At 35.0% G+C, this 17,845-nt stretch overlaps 1 protein-coding gene across 6 annotated transcripts in view; it reads left to right on the top strand.

Annotated features, from left to right (window-relative positions):
* The window catches only part of ZBTB20 (zinc finger and BTB domain containing 20), a 775,204-nt gene that overhangs the window by 44,579 nt on the left and 712,780 nt on the right, over positions 1-17,845 (top strand). For 5 of the 6 annotated variants that reach the window (XM_087439631.1, XM_087439629.1, XM_087439627.1 and 2 more), the window contains exon 1: positions 1,315-1,988. The exons of the other annotated variant lie outside the window; for it this stretch is intronic. The gene's annotated coding sequence lies outside the window, so the exon portion shown is untranslated. Of the gene's footprint in view, positions 1-1,314; positions 1,989-17,845 lie in introns of those variants that run through there. 6 annotated transcript variants of the gene reach the window in all.

Below are 17,845 nucleotides of genomic sequence, written 5' to 3'. Positions count from 1 at the left end.
AGGGGTAACACACTAGGATTGGTGGTTTACAATGAGAGTGGAGGGTCTGAGAGTTTTGGTTTCTTATTAGAATTTTCCCAGGTCAGTTTGCGTGTGTGGCTAGACAGTGCCTTCTAATTTCTGTCCTATAGGTTATCTACCCTTAAAATAGCTAAAACTATATTGATCTCTGTTCTGAATATGACCGAAGGTTTAACTGACATTCTAAAAGATTTTCATGAATCAGGGGAAGATATAGTTGATCTGTAAGTTGTATATTGAAGTAATTAAGTTGTTTATTTTATTAACTGAAAACTGACTTTCAAAACTGAGTTTGTGCTTATATAGTAAAGTAGTTTTGTTTATGCAAAGGAACACTTTCTAATTTTTGAAGCATGGTAAAACACTAAACCATATAAAAAGAATGATTTTACAATTAATATACTTAATATACAGTTAACTATTGGTGCCCAAATGCAGGGTTTGAGTAGGTCAGATGCACTCATATTTTTCATTTTTACGTAAATTTTCTCTAGACTATTTAACCTCTATTGTGGTGTTCCTAAGTCCATCTAAATGACACACAGCCAAACTGTATAGAAACATTTTAAGGAGGGTAGCTATCTCAGTAGACAAGTGGAGTCTAGTTTTAAAAAATTGAGGGACAAGGAGAAGAGCCTGAAACTAGTTCTGTTTTCTGATATTTGTAATTCCATAGCTGCAAATATATCACTTATGGGAGAAAAAGCACCTGGGAGTCGGGAAAAGGGGCGGGGAGCACACGACGGGATGAGAAGTGTCATGCCAGCATTATTTTGGTTCTAGCACGTGAAAAAAAATTGGTTAGAGGTATCAGACAAAGAAAAACAGGTTTTTTTTTTCTTTTAAGGAAGATTTATTTAGAAGCATTGCTTATTTTTATTTTTCCCTCCTAATAAAAGAACAAGGGGTTTCTGCTATGGTTTCAGACTCATGTTCTGTGAAATCTTGTCCTGCTTGTCGTGGACGCTCCTTATGGGATTTATTTCTGTTGTTGTAACACTATGTTGTATGTGCATTGCACCTGTTCATACAGAGTACATTGTATTGTGATGTTTGTACAGATAGATGCTTCAAATAAGAAACCAATCTGCCTTCTTCTAGACTACTAGTCTATTAGTTACTTAATTAAACTTAATTCTGTTTTTGTCTGCAGTTTTGTGTATGGTCGTGATATATTTACTGAGCAATGATTTCTTCTTTGCAGTTATCAGTTTTGTCTGAGATCAGTTTTCCTATTGTATGGAGTCTGTTTCTTTCAGAGCCTCCTTTAAGACTGCTCTGACTTTAAAATCATTACTAGGCTTTTGTCAGAGCAGATTTGTTGACACTCTTCTCACATTAAAACAATAAATTTAAAAGATTTCACCAATAAGCTCTGCATCTCACTATTTCCTGCTAATATGCAAAAAAATGTATTTATGATAATTACATGTACTGTGTTCCAGAGCTGGAACAATACATTCCTCATAATGGAGCATAAATAAAGAAGGTGGAGCCAGCTGCTCTTAAACTGTTTATTTGCAAGCAGTAATGATATAGAGAATATACCTTTTTCACTGTTAGTCTGGCAATACTGAACCTGTTGCTGCATTAGACGAGTTGCATTTTGCTGGATAGGGGAAGGAGGGCTGTCTGCTGTCTGGTAGGAGGGCTTTGTCTGTGCCTTTCTCTCTCTGTTTCTTTCTGTTTTTCTTTCTCTCTCTCTCTCCTCTTCTCTCTCTCTCCCACTCGCTTGCTCTGTCTCTGTCTCTCTCTCCCTCTCTGCCCCCCCTCTCCCTCCCTCTCTCTTGCTCTCTCTCTCTCTTCCCGTCTCTGTGGTTTGTAAGGTAGGTTGCAGTGTGTGTATATACACAACATCAAGAGCAGGAAAATGGACTCATTAGGGAGGCAGGCAGTCATTACCACTCACACTGTACTTCCAGGGAGACACCGATTATGAGAAGAGAAACTCAGCGCTGGGGAAGAAGGTAGGGCAGACAACTTTCATAAAAAAAAAAAAAAAAATCCTGCTTCCTCAATCCCCCCTCTACCTATCATCTCCTTTAGCCCCCAATGCTTTTATTCTTTCTCCCTTGAATTTTAATTTCCAGATTTAAGTTTGACAGTGCTATTGCTAGCTTAAAATTTGGAACATCTATAGGAGGCCTATCCTCTACTATCTACTAATTTTCTTTCCACTTATTTAAGGGTGTGCCCTTGTGATTCAGTTTAATTACTTTAAAAATAATTACAAACAAACCTATTTTTCTCACTAAAGTACCAAATAAATCAGTATCTCTCACTCTTCTATAACAGACCCCTCCGTATGTTTGTTAGTCTCTTTGCTTTTCTGGTCTGTTTATGCAATTCCATCTGTCTGTCTATATATCACGTTGTCCTTATTTATTGCTAACTGGGTTTTGTTAGTTATGTGCCAATGAGTTTTAGCTGCAGTGCCAGTGTGGGCATTGCTAAAGTGAGACTCTTGTTCTTTGTTTTACATTGAAGTTTAAAGTCCATATTTACAATTTAAATCCTTGAAGCAGGTTGAATACTTTTTGCCAGCATATTTATTTGATGGCATTGGCCATAGGTGAGTCGTAGTCAGTGAGGGTGGGTAAGCATCTAGTAATTATTTTTATCATCCCGAACTCTTCTATATTACATCTGGGGTGTGTATTTTGAAAAGAATAAGGTACTCTGTTTTGTAACTTTTATTTTGCAGATGGACTTTTACGTTTATAGGGATATCACTGTGGTTAGTAAGAATGCAAAGTTTCTTAACAAGCAGTTTTTATCCTAGGACAGTTTCCTTTTAGTATGTTACTGTTTATTTATGCTTGGGGAGGGAGGGGTGAGGGCTGGCCATCTTTTTACAAAGTGGAAGCTATGAAGTCTATCAGGCCATCTTGTGCAACAACTGTAAGTATTCATTTAACATTTCGGGGACTATAAATAATGTATTTGTTATTCCAAACATAGTTTTGAGGTGCTTTCTTTTTCTTTTATTATTTTTTTCTTTTTTATGCTGGGAAAAGTTGCATTTCACAACTAGCTGACATTGTTGAAGAGCTTTCCCAGCACAGTGTTCTTCGAAATTCAAAGGAGTAGTTACATAGGTCCATTTGAAACGGACTCCTTAATGGAGTTTTACTTGGACTTGTCCGAAAGTAAAACTGCTATTCATTTGATAAAAATTAAGTCAGATAGTAAGATACACAAATGTTGGCAGCACATATATGAGCAATGATAGAAAATGGATGCTGATCTATAGAGATCTTTGATAGTAACAATCACCTTTTTCATAATAAATTATTTATTTAATAGAAGTGGCAGACTTTTTTTTTTTTTTTTTAATTCCATTAGGCCTCTCTGACAACACAAAGAAGTCCATAAAGCAATATTCTTAACCCACCTGGGACGCTAGAGCAGATTTCCAAACACATTCTCAAGGTTCAAACCTAGTAAAATGTTTATTAAAAATCCATTATTCCAAGAGGCTGGTGAACTGCTGCTGCTGAAAGTCTTTTTTTCCTTTCTTTTAAAAAATTTATTCAGAGACTTTTAATTTGCTTATCTTGCCTAAACTGTCTTTGAGGCTGGCAAGGCCAGCTTTGACCAAGAGTAGTACAAATACTAAGTATACTCAGGTCCTGTCAGAGATTTTTTTTCCCTCTAAAGGTCTAAAGGGGAACTTTTGGGGGACTCTATTGAAAGTATATGTTAATACGGTACACAGGATATGGTGTTTCAAATGTGATTTCCTCCATTTCAGACTCTTGACCTAAAAATTGTTTTAAAGTTAATATGTCAAAAGTGTGCATGTCTCATGCACCTGTCATTTTCTACATTAGCATTGTGAGGACTATCTAAAATTCTACCATTTTCTTCAAAAGAAATCTTTCACATATGTCTTGATCAGCAATTCTTTTCTGTATACATGTATGGGTGAAGATATCTGTGTGCATATGTGTGCATTTATGTACATATTCTCGTACATGTATGGATAAAGAAATCACGGATTCTTTGCAGATATGACATTTAAAAAATTTCTTGTTAGGCCTATTTATGTTAGCCAGAAGCAAACAAAAAATGGAGAGGCTTTTAAGAGAAGATGAAAATTTCTTTTAACCTTTTGGAAAGAATAAAAGAAAGTAAAAATTCAGTCATTTTTATGGTTGGCTTGATTTTTAGAATGTGTATATATTTTCTTTTGAATTATAATTCTTAGCCTTCATTAGATCAAAAATATTTTTAGTATGAAAAATAATCTTGGTCTTTTCTGGAAGGGATTGTCACAATCTAAATACAGCAGGACATTGTACAATTTACATAAGCAAACTTAAAACCAGTGTACTCTGCTGTATAGGGATTTGGAAAGCTGAAAGGCTTGCGTCACAGGAGGGCTATAGAGTGCCAGAAAAATCCATTCACCAGCCTTACTGGTTATGGTGGACTCTTCCTATCAGCACATGAAATCTGCCTGTTGAGTGCCCTGAAGTCTTGGTCAGGTCACAGTGTGTTTCATTTTAATCTTGGAGCAGACAGTTATCTAATGCACTCACATGAGGAAGTGCTCTAAAGCACTTATTTCATGCTTTGCCATGCCCTGTAGCTAAAACAATTTGGTACTGAGTGACGTGTGTGAGCTTTTTAACTCCTATCCGATGAAAATCAGCTTTGGCTCCTCGAAAAGGACCAAAACAGTGGAATGCAAGACAGTATAATTCAAATGTTAAGCACATGTAGTTTAAACTTTTTTTTTTTTTTTAACTTAAGGAGAGAATCACTATGATTATTTTTAATATAAAGACTATATAATAACTTCCTGGATTTTTACTCATTAAGATTTCAAAAGTTGTGGATACTTGTCTGCTTCACATTTTTCTCCAAAAGCCTACATTCATCAAAAGGATAGCAGCTGCATACTTTTCTCTGAAATGTGAACAAATAAATGGCATTCCTGTTTATTTATCTATTTTTGAATTTTAATGATTAGTCCTTGTGCTAATTAACAAATTCCCGTATTCATAAAATCTGGCACTTCGTAAATATCCAATTGTGTGATTATCTACACATGTTCTGGCTTTCTACAAATATAGAAATTATCAGTGGACGTGTTTGTGGACGTGTTTATGGACTTGCCCAAGCCTGAGTAGTGGCTGGTCATGCTGCCACATAGGAAACCAAGTTCAGACCCTGAGCAAATGTGTTGCCCCAGGGTCTGGCAAGGTGTGTGGAAGCAGCATCTGGCTGATACTGCTAATAGTGATCCTTTCTGGCAAAGGAAGGACTGATGTTAACATTCTTTGAATGCCGCTAGCTCCAGCCTTCCTCAGTCCCAAGGGTGGCCTCTTTAGGTTTCAAAGTTGATAATGAGTATCAGAGCTGACTTGTTTTGGAGGCCACTTTAGAAATTTATTTTAACAAACTACATTTTTCAGTGGAAAATACACTTGACTGAACTTCTACAAAAGAAGTAAAATAGTATACCCATCCTAAGTTCCTTAACCAGTGAGGATCTAATTAGCATGAGAAGTTATAGTACTGAAAAGAAAGTCTAAGTATTTTCCTTCGTGTAGTTGTGTAACTATCGCAAGCAAATTATAGAAATCAGACATTACTGACATAGGAACAGCTCACCCTACATCAGGGACAATAAACACCAGCAGTTGAGCAAGTGTGTACATGCAAGAGTTATTAAATTAGAAATCAACCCTTTTAAATGATTTTTTCATATTGTATAAGCCATTTTGGTTACCTTATACAATCCGTAGGAATTATATACAGTGCTCCTGGAGTCAGCACTGGCCATTTGATTTTTTGCTTCCAACTTTCAAATCACATATAGGATTCCTAGGTATTTGGCAAAACTTGAAACTTGTAATTTTCTTGAAAACCTGTGTTTCATGCTTTTCCATTGCTTAAGTAATTTCTAGCATTTTACACAATCCTTAGGGATTATAGCCAATGTCAAATAACTAGCAAAATCCTTTTAAGTCTTTACCAAAAACCCAAGGGCAATATCTATATCTTAGAATTCTAGAGAATGCCTGAATTCATATGTTTTTCTGTAACATAGATATTATACATGTAATCCTCAAATAACATTGATGCCAGTTATGTTTAATGTATCAAAAATATATTCCTTGAACTCTTTTACTCCTAATTTCAGCATAAGCAAGCTTCTAAGGCTGTGGGAAGAAATAATGCCATCTATTATTACTATCATGTATGTAGTAACCACTACAGCAGATGTTAGAAACAACAGTCAAGGGCCTAGAAGAAAAAAGTGCTTTTCTGCCACTCTAGCTGTTCAACTGTAATAATGAATAAGTGGCGTGCTATTTCTGCACTAAACTGTGGAAAAATTATGCTTGACTTTGGCTTCATAACCTCTCTTCTACTCCAGGATCAAGCCTTTTGGTGATTCTACAGTTCACTTGAAAGTAATCAGCTTGAGGACATGGAGCTTGCCTTTCTGGAATCTTTTGACACTCAACTGAAGCTCCAGCCTGGGGTGTTTTGTAGTTCAATTAACCAATGCAACCTTATATAACTGCTTTAACTCAGGGAAAGCTAGCTACTGACTTCCAAGTGAGAATACTGAGACAAGGAGCAAGGGCTGAATTCGTTGACCCATCTAGTTACCGGATGCAGACTGAAGATATTATTATTAATTTCTGAATATTCAGTCTTACCTTTGAAACTCTGATGGAAAGAGTGGTCATTATAACATAATGTCTTTACCTTCTTGATTAGAAGTAATTTTTGGCACTGAATCCTCTGTTGTCTCAAGGTATGATGAATTTAACGTACATATATATATATACATATTATGCATGTAAAATGTTAAGAATCTATTTTAAAACTTTCCATATTAAATAACTAATGTAAGGATTTGCATTCACTAAATATAAAACTGTTTAATGGAGTTTGGGGTTTTTGGAAATTAAAAAGATGTCCAATAAATTGAAACTAAAAAATGGCAATAATTATGGATCTTATAAATCTTACAAAATAATACTGTTATGTTCTTCGGATATTCTTAATCTAAACTTTTTTAAAAACCATGTTTGAATTTAAATTAGCTAAATTTTAAATCTCTCTAATGTTTAGAAGGCTTTAGTTTTTTACTAAATGAGCCTGGATATTTGCTATTTTTACCTTTCCTTTCAGAAATGTTCTCTGAATTGCTGTTGTAATCAAATTGTGATTTGTTGTTGGCAAATTCCTTTTATAGTATGAACTTCTTTCCAGTAAATGAAATGCAACTGGAGAAAATTAAAATAATGTTGTCAGTTTGCTCAGGTACCAAATTAAAACTTAGTAAAAAACTATGAATGTTCTAGGCTATGTAATTTTTCTAGTAGATGTATGTACGTATGTGAAAACTGTATGGCTATTATTGTAAACAAACAAAAACATTTTATTTAGACACCAAGACATTTAAACAGTGAGAATATGATCTCTTTTATTGTTTCAACAGGAAATAGGTAAATATAGTTGCAAGGGTGGCTTTATACTGTTGGGTTACTTTATTTGTTTGTTTTTAAATATTGGACACACTAAAATTCCTTTTGGCCCACTAAATGTACTCTGGGTCTGCACATATTTACTAATGGCTCCATCTTCTTGGCCGTTTGCACCTATCACCTGGCTTTAGGTTGGGCAAAAAGAACTGCAATAGTTCTTACTTTTTCTAGCTTCTCAGATCAACAATGGCTTTATCCCCTCACCTCACCTCTAGAGGGGAGAAGAATAGAAATCATTAAGAAGCAAATAGAGATAAGAATATAGATAAATCTGATGGTGAAGGGAGTGGGTGCTTTTGAAGCTTCTAAATTTATAAGTATAAAGAAAGAAAAAGACTTTTTCCGCTCCCCGCCATGAAAGCCATCCAACCTGTCTGGCACAGCACTATCTTCTCCTATTCCTGTCTGAAGAGATCTACCTAAATTCCATCTCCACTCCAAGACAGATTCCAATGGTACCACCAAAAGAAGATGATAGAAAAGAAAGTCATAACATCTCACATTTCTAATACATTCCCTGCCAGGGTTTCTTCATACCTTTTGCCTTTTAAGCCTTGGGTTTGGAGTTGTGAGCAGATTTTCATAGTTGCTGGACAGATTTCATTTGTTTTGATAAGAAGTCTTCCCAACAAAGCGTTCCCAAGGCATGCTGCAAAACAGCATTGCGAGTTTAATTAAAACGGGTGAAGTACTGACTGAACCAGTTTGTGTATGAGTGTGCTTCCTCTCTAAAAATAAAGTCAAATACTTTTTATATAAAACAAAACAGAAAACAACTCTAAACTTCCTATCAGTCTGAATGAATTCAGGTTTCTTTTTACAAAACGGATTTTCTGAAACAGTGGTTTGACCAGCACATTCTACTCCATCCCCTGCTCACTTGCTGCTTTGCCTTCTACAGGTTGAGTGAATGTGAATAATTCGTTAGTTAAAAAAAAAAAGGCATGTTCTTATAACAGGCTCAGAATATACCCATGAATATGAAGATGTGCTAGGATTTATATAGAATAGTTTCAATCCTATCAACTTAGCATGGAAATATGTGAATAAAAGTTTTAGAAACTAATTCTTTTCCTAGTATTTTGAGAGCAACTCTATGGTGTGGTAAAACAAACAAACAAACAAAAAAACAACTCTGCCTTGGAGAGCAGAAGGCATTAATTAATGCCAAGAAGGATTTAAAGTGGTTCAATCTGGAGGCCTGGTTTCTAGTCCTAACTGACTATGTGACTTTGAATAAATCATAATCTCTCTGTTCCTCAGTTTCCTTGCCTGTAAAATGAAGGGAAAAGCTCCTTTTCAGATTTTCTTTTATCTTAAAGAATGCATGATTTTATTTTAAATAGCTGTATATGTAGGTAATTCTGCTTGCATTTTCTACCTATAAACCGCAAATGTTTGGAGAGAAGTTTAGGTTGGTAATGATAGAAGAATAAAGGAAGTTTAGGCGATCAGAGAGAGCACACGTACTTTAATTTTTTGGTTGTTGTTGTCCTCAGCTTAGTAGATGTCACAATATATTATTGGGTCTATTTAATGATTCAATGAATGCAATAAACCAAAAATTGTCATTTGTCAGACAAGGTGACATAATGCCCTGTGGGTGGTTTGATAATAGAGCTGCTTTTAACTGAGTGAAGCACAACATGGTTACTGTGGCTCCATTCCTCCCCACTGGCCACTAGATGGAGAGGCGGTCCATGTCCACAGCCTTGCCCATGGTAAACAGCTCACTTCTGACTTTCTGTTGGCAAAGCTGCACTGTGTGCTTTTGGACATTTCTATGAACACATGTGATATTTTGCAGAAACCATCAGAGAATATGTTCTCTTCTCTACAGGCATGAAGTGATATTCATGAAATGCAAAATGTTTGCACCCTCTACAGCCACTGTTAACCCTGGTAGACCAGGAGAAGGCCAGTATTACAACTCCAGTTTCAGTTGTCACAATAGGGCCTTTTGCCTCTTTCCAATTTGTCCATTTAGCAAGGGCCCTGAAATGAATGTCAGCACGACAGTGCCACCTTGTGTCCCTGTTGCTGTGAGAATAACTGATGCATGAGCCGGTGAAAAGGAAAGAAAGGACATTTACAAAAATTTGGCAAATTGTTTCAAGGTCTGATTGTGCAGCTATCAAGGTCTGATTTTGCAGTAGCTGCACAAACATCTATGTTTTAGTGTGTTTGGCAATTCTTACCACCCAAGGAAAAGTTAGGATGTGTGCACTTTATCCCTTCTCTCATCTCAGTGTATATTAAAAATACTTTAAAAATTCCAGGCACAAACAGGGATGTATTCAATTTAGAATTGGGGATGAAGAAGGCAGAGATGCTCAGAGATAGTTACCTAATTCTTACCACTTGTGAAGCCTCAAGTCGGTCATTGCAGAGAGTGAAGTGCTCCTTCCTGCACATTCTCAGAACAGCTTTTATATGCATACCTTGGTAATACCTCTTTTCACGTTGTATTTGCCATTGTTTGTGAGCGTATCTTCCAACCTAACCATGTGCTCCTTGAGGACAGTGTCTGTCTTGTTCATCCTTCTGCCTCCAGAACTTTCTATGGCATTCAGCCCAGAGTCACTCAGATGTTTGAGGTCTGAATGAATGATTTTGTCTGGCTGCTTTATAACTTCTCATTTGTTTTATTTTTATTTTTTTGAGTTTTAAATAACTTGAGAGCCTTTTCTCTTTGGAAAAACACCTTCAGATACCACCACCTCCTTTCCAGACATCCCTTTATAAATTTACTTTCTCTCACATAGAACGACCGTTTCTCCTTTTGATTATGAAAACCATGTCTTGCCTATTCATGACTATATATTGTAGTTGACTTTGAGGTAAAGATACTTCATTTCTAGTTCTAGCTTTATAACAAATTTGCTGTGTTGTCTTGAGTAGACACTTATCCTCTCTAGGTCTGTTTCCCATGCATGAAATGAGCAGGCTGGACTAGGTGATCTTAAGGTACTTTTGACTTAGGGTTTTTGTAGGGATTGAACATGTCAGTATTACTCTAGTTATATGTTTGGTTTAACAGTTTTTAAAATACTATGATAACTGAAAATTAAATTGCTAGTCTTTGAAAGTACTATTCGATATCCCATGTTGTCGAAGAGGAAACTGAGGCACAGGGGCTTTTCTTGTAGAGGGTTGACCTGCAAATGGCACAGTAAATAGTATTATAACTGATGGGCGTTCCAATTTTTTGTTTGTTTTTAATTTATTTTGTTTGATTTTGGTTAATTGAGCTCTACTTTTCTTCTATCCTTTAACCATAAAATAAATAGACTACAGTAAATTTAATTAGCAAGATGAATCCATGCTTTGGTATAGGACTATCAACTACTTGCAATTTAGAGACTCTTTCATGCTATCTTGGCTTCTTTTATAACACTTAAAAATGAGTGCTAAGTTTTAAATTTCAGAATTTTTGCATGGAATTTATATCTGGAGTTTCAGTCCACATATTACCATAAATACTAGCAAACTGTATGATTTTGGGCAAGTTGCTTAAGCTTTTTAAGCTCACTTTTTTTGTGTGTGCAGGAAAGTGATAATTAACATTAATAAATAACATTTATTAGTAAATGTTACCCTTCCTATTTACCTAACAAGGTTATTATAAGGATTAAATGAGTTAAGGTGTATGAAATTTCTTTATAAATAGTAAAACACTATACCAATATTAATAATATTTATCGTTACTACTGCTCTATGGTTAGTAGAAACCTGTCAAAGCAAAACAAACAAATTTAAGAAACACCGAAATCTGTGGCATTTCTAGTTGGAGTACTTCTCAGTTGTTGTAGGCTCTCTGGAGATGACTTGACATGTTTGCCCAACTTCTGATTTTTGGTTCAAAAACCTGTAAGAATACTAATAATGATAATGTTTATGAGCCTAAAGTTAGTGTTTTCTTTAGATAAAATTTTTTACCCATCAGTCATAAGTTCATTGTTGACAATGATATTTATTACAATAGAAAGTAAAAATTTTAAAATAACCAAATATGATGAAAAATATTTATATACCTTTTTGATATTGGAGTGTTGGACTCTAGTCCAGTGGTTCTTAAACCTTAGTGTATTTAAGAATTGCTTAGGGGGGTTGTTAAAATTCAAATTTCTGAGCTTCATCCCTAATGGGTCTGCGGTGGAACTCAGGCATCCTGGGTTGTAGGTGGTCCACAAAGGTTAGAAAATGCTACTTTCCTTGTCTATTGTACATCCTAATCAGCGGGGGGATTTTTAAATGCACAGATTTCTAGGTTCTACTCCCAGATATCTGAAATCAGAATCTTTAGACTGGTACTTGGGCATCTATATTTTACAAAAACTTCTTCATAGATTCTAATAATACCGCAAGATTGGAGAATCACTGCTCTTGTTTTCAGGGTATGTTGTTAAGATATACTTACTAAATTCACCCTCATGGTTCATATTATTCCTTAACTGAATACAATCTCACTTTTCATAGAAGGGCAAAGTTGATGCTGCTATGCAAGAGAAGTTTAGGCTTGAAAAACAACAATTACCACTCTTGCCCTATAACCCCAAAATTAAGGAAAAGCAAAGTTACTGAGCACCTTTCACAAAAATTGCTTAAGTTAGTCTTTACACAACTCTGTTGTATATCTTGGTTTTCTGTGTATGTTACAGACAAAAAAACTGAAGCTCATAGAATAAATGCCAAGTTCACACAGCTGTTAAGTGTCAAAGCCGGGATTCAGAGCCTATACTCATTCTACTATATCATGTTATTTTTTTCCCTAATTCAGTAAATCTTTACCAGGTTCTTATTATGTTAAATGATAATGCCTAGCTTTGAGGGCCACAAAATGTGTTACTGATATGGTATAATAATGATTGCTTATGCCATGTAAAATAAATAGAAATTCTTTTTCTTATTTTTCCATTAAGAAATCATTTTTAGCTGGAGGTAGAATTCAAGTTTTCTGAACGATCAGAAAGGGTCTACGTAGTAATAATAATCATAATCGTTGAACTATTGTATATGGGATCTCTTTTAACACCCAAGCCTTTGCTATGAGGTATTTCTTAACCCGGTTCACAGATAAGCCAGATTTGGGACGGTTAAGTGACTTACCCAAGATTGCAGATCTAGTAAGTGGCAGAACCAGATTGAACTCTGGTTCAATCTGACTTGAACAGCAAAGTTAGTGTTCTGAACCACCAGTATATGCAATTTCTAACTCTGCTTTACAGTTAACCTTCAGAATCGGCTGTTCCTCCATTTGATAAGTACAAGCCACTAAGTGCTAATTAAACTTTGTGGGACTTAAGTTCATTTCCTTTGTAGGGAACAAACCATTTTGCCATACTTAATCAATCCAGTAAATTTTTTTAAAGTCTAATAAAGTTTGGTGTTAACAATGTATAATGCTTTAGGGAAATCATTAGAAGTGAACAATCTTTTATTTATATTTTTATTTGAGACTTGAAACTCTTTGATGGGACTGATTATTTGAATAAAAATTTCAATCATCTATTATGACATGCCATGAAACACAACAATTTCATGACATAGCCATTGTTATTGGTCTTAAAACAATTGATTTGCATTTAAAATCCAATGAAAGTATTAATGGAATCAATGCAGCAGTGCTTCATAAAGTCTAAAAACTGATTCTTGAACGTTCCTGATATTCTTGTTGAAAAAAAATGCCTCCTGGTATAAAATGATAGCCTATGTATGCAGTATACTGTGCAAACTAATACAATTTCTCATTTACCTGATATATGAATTGCTAAAGATGTTGTGTTTATACATTTTTATAGATTTAATAGTATTTTAAATACAATAGGGGTATTAACAATTTAAAGGAGCTCTGAAACATCTTTTAGGTGTGAAAATAATTATGATTTTACAAATTTTGATATGCATATATTTTGGGGATATTCTTAATGCCTCAATAATTATGTATTAAAAGATACATTTTTTAAAAGATGCACAAAGTCACTAACCAGGGGATGTAGTGTTGTCCTTAGCCGACCTAAAGTTTATTGGAAATTTGTATTCTATTTCAACTTTCTTTTCTAAGGATGGTCTTTTCCCAAATGGCATTCTTTTAAATTCTATCAAGTGAATGAATGCTAACCATGAAGAGAGAAGGGTGAAAATATAAAGTGAAGAAGTTTACTTATACTCCTTTTTCAGACATTGAAATTAAAACATGAGTTTTTAGAAAGTCCCATTTAGCAGCAGAGCATAAATTGGAAAATTTGGTCAGCGATTTATTTAGGCTCCACAGGGAAAATCCTGTAGGGTGTTTTTGAATATCCTAAATTTATTTTGATTTGAGACCAGCTTAAAGGGCATGTCTATCTTAAAACAGTTCTCCATTTTCCTGAGAAAAATTCCAGTGGAGCTAGTTGTGGGAGGTAGTATCCCAACAATGAACCTTTTGGGGCCAAATAAGCACTTGAACACAACTTACTCCATCCCTTGCCTTAAACCAAAGCCTGTCTTGCCCACTGGGCTTGTTTAACTTTGACTGCTAATTTTATTTCTCTGCAGAGGCAAAGGAGACAGGAAAAAGGAGGGAAAATAACTGATGGCATGTGGGTGAGGTTTTGGCTCGGGGAATAAATTTTAAAAGATCCTAGCCAGTGTAGGGATGCGGAAAGCAGTTGGTGTCTGAAACTTACCCCTGTTTTGCAGATTAAGAAATAGAAACCAATAGAGGTTAAATAACTTGCCTAAAGTTACACAGCAATTTCCAGTGCTGGGGTTGGTCCTGGGAACTAGGGAACTCATTGCTTTCATAAAACAATTGGACAATCCAGTTTCTCTGTTGATCAAGATGCGCTTCTAATATCCCTCTGCCCTTTTCCTTCCCTCTTTCTTTTTGCTACTGCTTTTTAACATCTAAAAAAATCATTCTGCTTATAATTTCAGGTTTAGAAGCTGGTTCAACAAATATATTTTGACTATTATGGTCATTTAGAACTAGCTGAGCTGTAAGGACAGTGTGCGTCACGTTAAGCCTTCTGTTTCTATAGTATTGGGATTTTATGTAAGGAATGAACATGGAACCAGAAAAAATAATGGCTTTGAATAAATCAAGTCTGAGCTCCTGGCAGACTTCTAAACATGAAAAATGTGGTGGGCACCTAGGAAAAAATAGACCATTGTTTTTTTAAGTCCTAATTGCAGTTGATCACAGCATTTTGAAATTAAACATATGCTAAGTTTTGATACTTTTTTTCCTAAAATAATGTCATTATATGGATTTAGGGTGGATAAGGGGACCATGGTAGAAATATGAATCAGTACTTTAGTCTTCCATAAAGGATTTATAACTGCCCCAAACATCCCCTCTGTTTGGACACTGTGGGAAAATTGCTTCTTGGCCCTCATATCACTCTGTCGAAGTTGTGAGTATATATGTGGAGTAAATTTCTCACTAATATAATAAATATTTGCTTTAAAAATTAGGTAAAACTTTTTTGATGTTGAAATGCCTGATGAGTACTACCATTTACCTCTTAATGCCATTAGTATGGTTCTAGAATATGAGTTTTATTAGGTTGCCAGCAACTAACTAACTGAATATGCAGAAGAGCATATTCAGTGATGCCATCATATTAGACATGGTAGGAATAGGCCCTACTGCACTAACAGGTCCTCTAGATTTTTATTAGGAAATATTTAAGAGTTATTCAGAGCTCCAAAATCCCAATGGAAGTCAGGTAGATGTCCTCATATTGACATATCTGCAGATTTGGTTTCTGTTCTAAGAATTGCAGTTTGAATTAACTGAGGTCAGAAGCAGCTACACATGTGATTCACCAAATGTATCCTATCTGCTTGCAAATAGCAGCTTGTTTCCTTTTAGGGTCTGACGGGGTTGTTGTTGTTTTTTATGTCTTAGTAATAGAGTCAATGGCAGCAGCACACATAGGCTAATTGTTAGAATTATAAGGCTTTGTTAGAAATGGAACATAGGCTTTTGGTAATACTCTTAAATTCACACCAATTGTCAGGAAATTAAATATGATTCTCTGAGAAATATATCACAGAACGCTTAAACTAGAAGTTGTTAAAAAAAACCCAAAGACCTCTTCACAGGCATTCAGTTATTTTCGACCCAAAAAGGTAATTTTACTTTTATCTAGATCTTTCCTAAGACTTTAAGATGAAAGAGGAGAGTGACAGCCATAGGATGACAGTGACCTAAAAGTGTAAAATTATAGTTAGTGGAGTTTGTGTAATCCTGAGGACAAGTATAATCCAGAATATCTATTAGTGAGCTAAAAGGGGAAATGCTGCTTTCAGCATACTGCAAATAAGATGCTTAATTAAAAGTCCCTAAAATATAACAACTTGTTCTTAAGAAATTACTTTGTGTCTGAAAAAATTGACAAAAGAAAAAAAGAAAGAAAGAAGCTGATGGTGATAAATTTTTTCTTACAGTTGGGCTCTTTTAAAAATTATTTTTATAAATTCCTAAATTTGAGTGAAAGGAAGATGGGATTAGATTAATTACCATTTAAATATGCAGTTCCAGATTTGTAGGCATCTTCCTGAACCAGGATGGAAAGACCGTAGAAAAAAATCTAGTGTGGAAATGATATTTCATGTGGTGAAACAAAAACGCAAGAAGTTTCCTGTGATAATAAGGTGAAAGTGGTTACCAAAGAGACAAAAGTTTCTTATCACTCTGCCTGAAGCAAATGTGACATATTAAGCTTAAAATGAATTCTCCTCTCCTGAATGCACACAACTCTTATTAATGTCTTGGAAATTATGCACACATAGGAAAAGAAGAATAAGATTTTCTGGATACATTTGAATAAGCATCCATTGGGATATGGGGGCTATCTAATATCTATGGCTACTTTAGTGCTGAACTGACCAAAAATCAGTTTTTGCTATTTTACCTTTTACTTGGGTCTAACTTTAGACTGAATGACTTATTTTCTTCTTAAAAGAGGGCTTTCTTTCAGCGAGAGTTAGGTTCCCTGGTGGCCTGAAAGAGTTAATGCAGTTTCCAAGAGTGTCCAACTTACTTCCAGGGAGTAGTGTGTGCATGTGAGTGTCTGGCTCCAGGATGTTTGTTCACATCCCAAAACCAATTTGGCACAACTTAAAATGTCTGCTAGGGAGAGGATTCAGAGTGTTGTTAGGCCACGCAATTAGTGCTTTATTTCATGAGCACCAAATTCACCCAATAGTGTTTTGTTTTAAAGAAGAGCTTGAAATTCACAATAACGGGTTTCATTTATCAGAGCCATATGGGACTCACCATCTTTGGATATATTTGTAAGGCTTTCACAAAGAAGACTCCTTAGGCATCTCAGATTTCACGGATTGGAGGGCAATCTGGATGAATATCTTTTTTGGAAATGATGAACTATCTTTTTCATATGTAGTCTCCAATTTCAGTAATCCTTGAGAAGCTCAAAAAAACAGGAAAGAGTTAAGTAAACCTCAGCTTATTAGCTTTTACTGGAAAACAAAGACCATGATTCTTAGATCTGGTTCAAATGGCAAGTGTACCTTTGATGTTGAAATTGGGCCATCTAATCTTTGCAGTTTGTGATGTGGCATTTATGAGAGGGAAGGTGGGTTCTAAGGCTCAGCCTATTTTTGCACTTTTTGCTAGTTCTGTCATGGTCATATGTCAATGGTCGTTGGGAAGTTATCTGCAACATAGCAGACTGATAATACAGCATTGTAGTTTTTTTGATGTTTACCCAAGATTATTTCTTTGCTGCCTCCTCCTTTTCCATACTTCTCTGATCATTAGGGATCCATCTTAATGCAATATGTGCTTGAAAATGTTGATGTAAGTTGATTTTTTTTGATAAATCTCATATTTTTCCACTAATCTGTAAATTTAGAGATTTAAAAATAAAATCAGATTGATCTTCATTTGGCAGCGGTTGCGAATACTTAATTTTTGGTTCCCAAATTCTGTTAAGCTATTAATGACCTATAAACAAATATTTAAGTGTTTACTAATTAAAAATGAATATATTTTTAAAGGATAGAGTGCTATTGTGTTATGACAGGCAACCACTATTTTTTTAGGTTTCCAAATTTTTGTTTTCTCAGTTCTCTAGGCTTTCTTGTAAAGGGCACACTTGATTCTGTTTGATAAATCTGGTAAATTGGAATATTTGTGAGTCATAAATCGTACTATAACAATTACTACTGAGCTATATAAAGTCTAAGTAAACTTCGTAAGGATGGTAATTTCAGTTTTATTTTAAATTGTTATGGTAAATTGGCAATTATTTGAAATAACTCTTGCTCATCTTTAAATACTCTTTTATTGTATT

The sequence above is a fragment of the Ceratotherium simum genome, chromosome 15 (genome assembly GCF_057802395.1).
Source record: "Ceratotherium simum simum isolate JZ-2026a chromosome 15, ASM5780239v1, whole genome shotgun sequence".
In the NCBI taxonomy this organism is placed as follows: Eukaryota; Metazoa; Chordata; class Mammalia; order Perissodactyla; family Rhinocerotidae; genus Ceratotherium; species Ceratotherium simum.
This window is presented reverse-complemented; position numbering and strand designations above follow the sequence as displayed.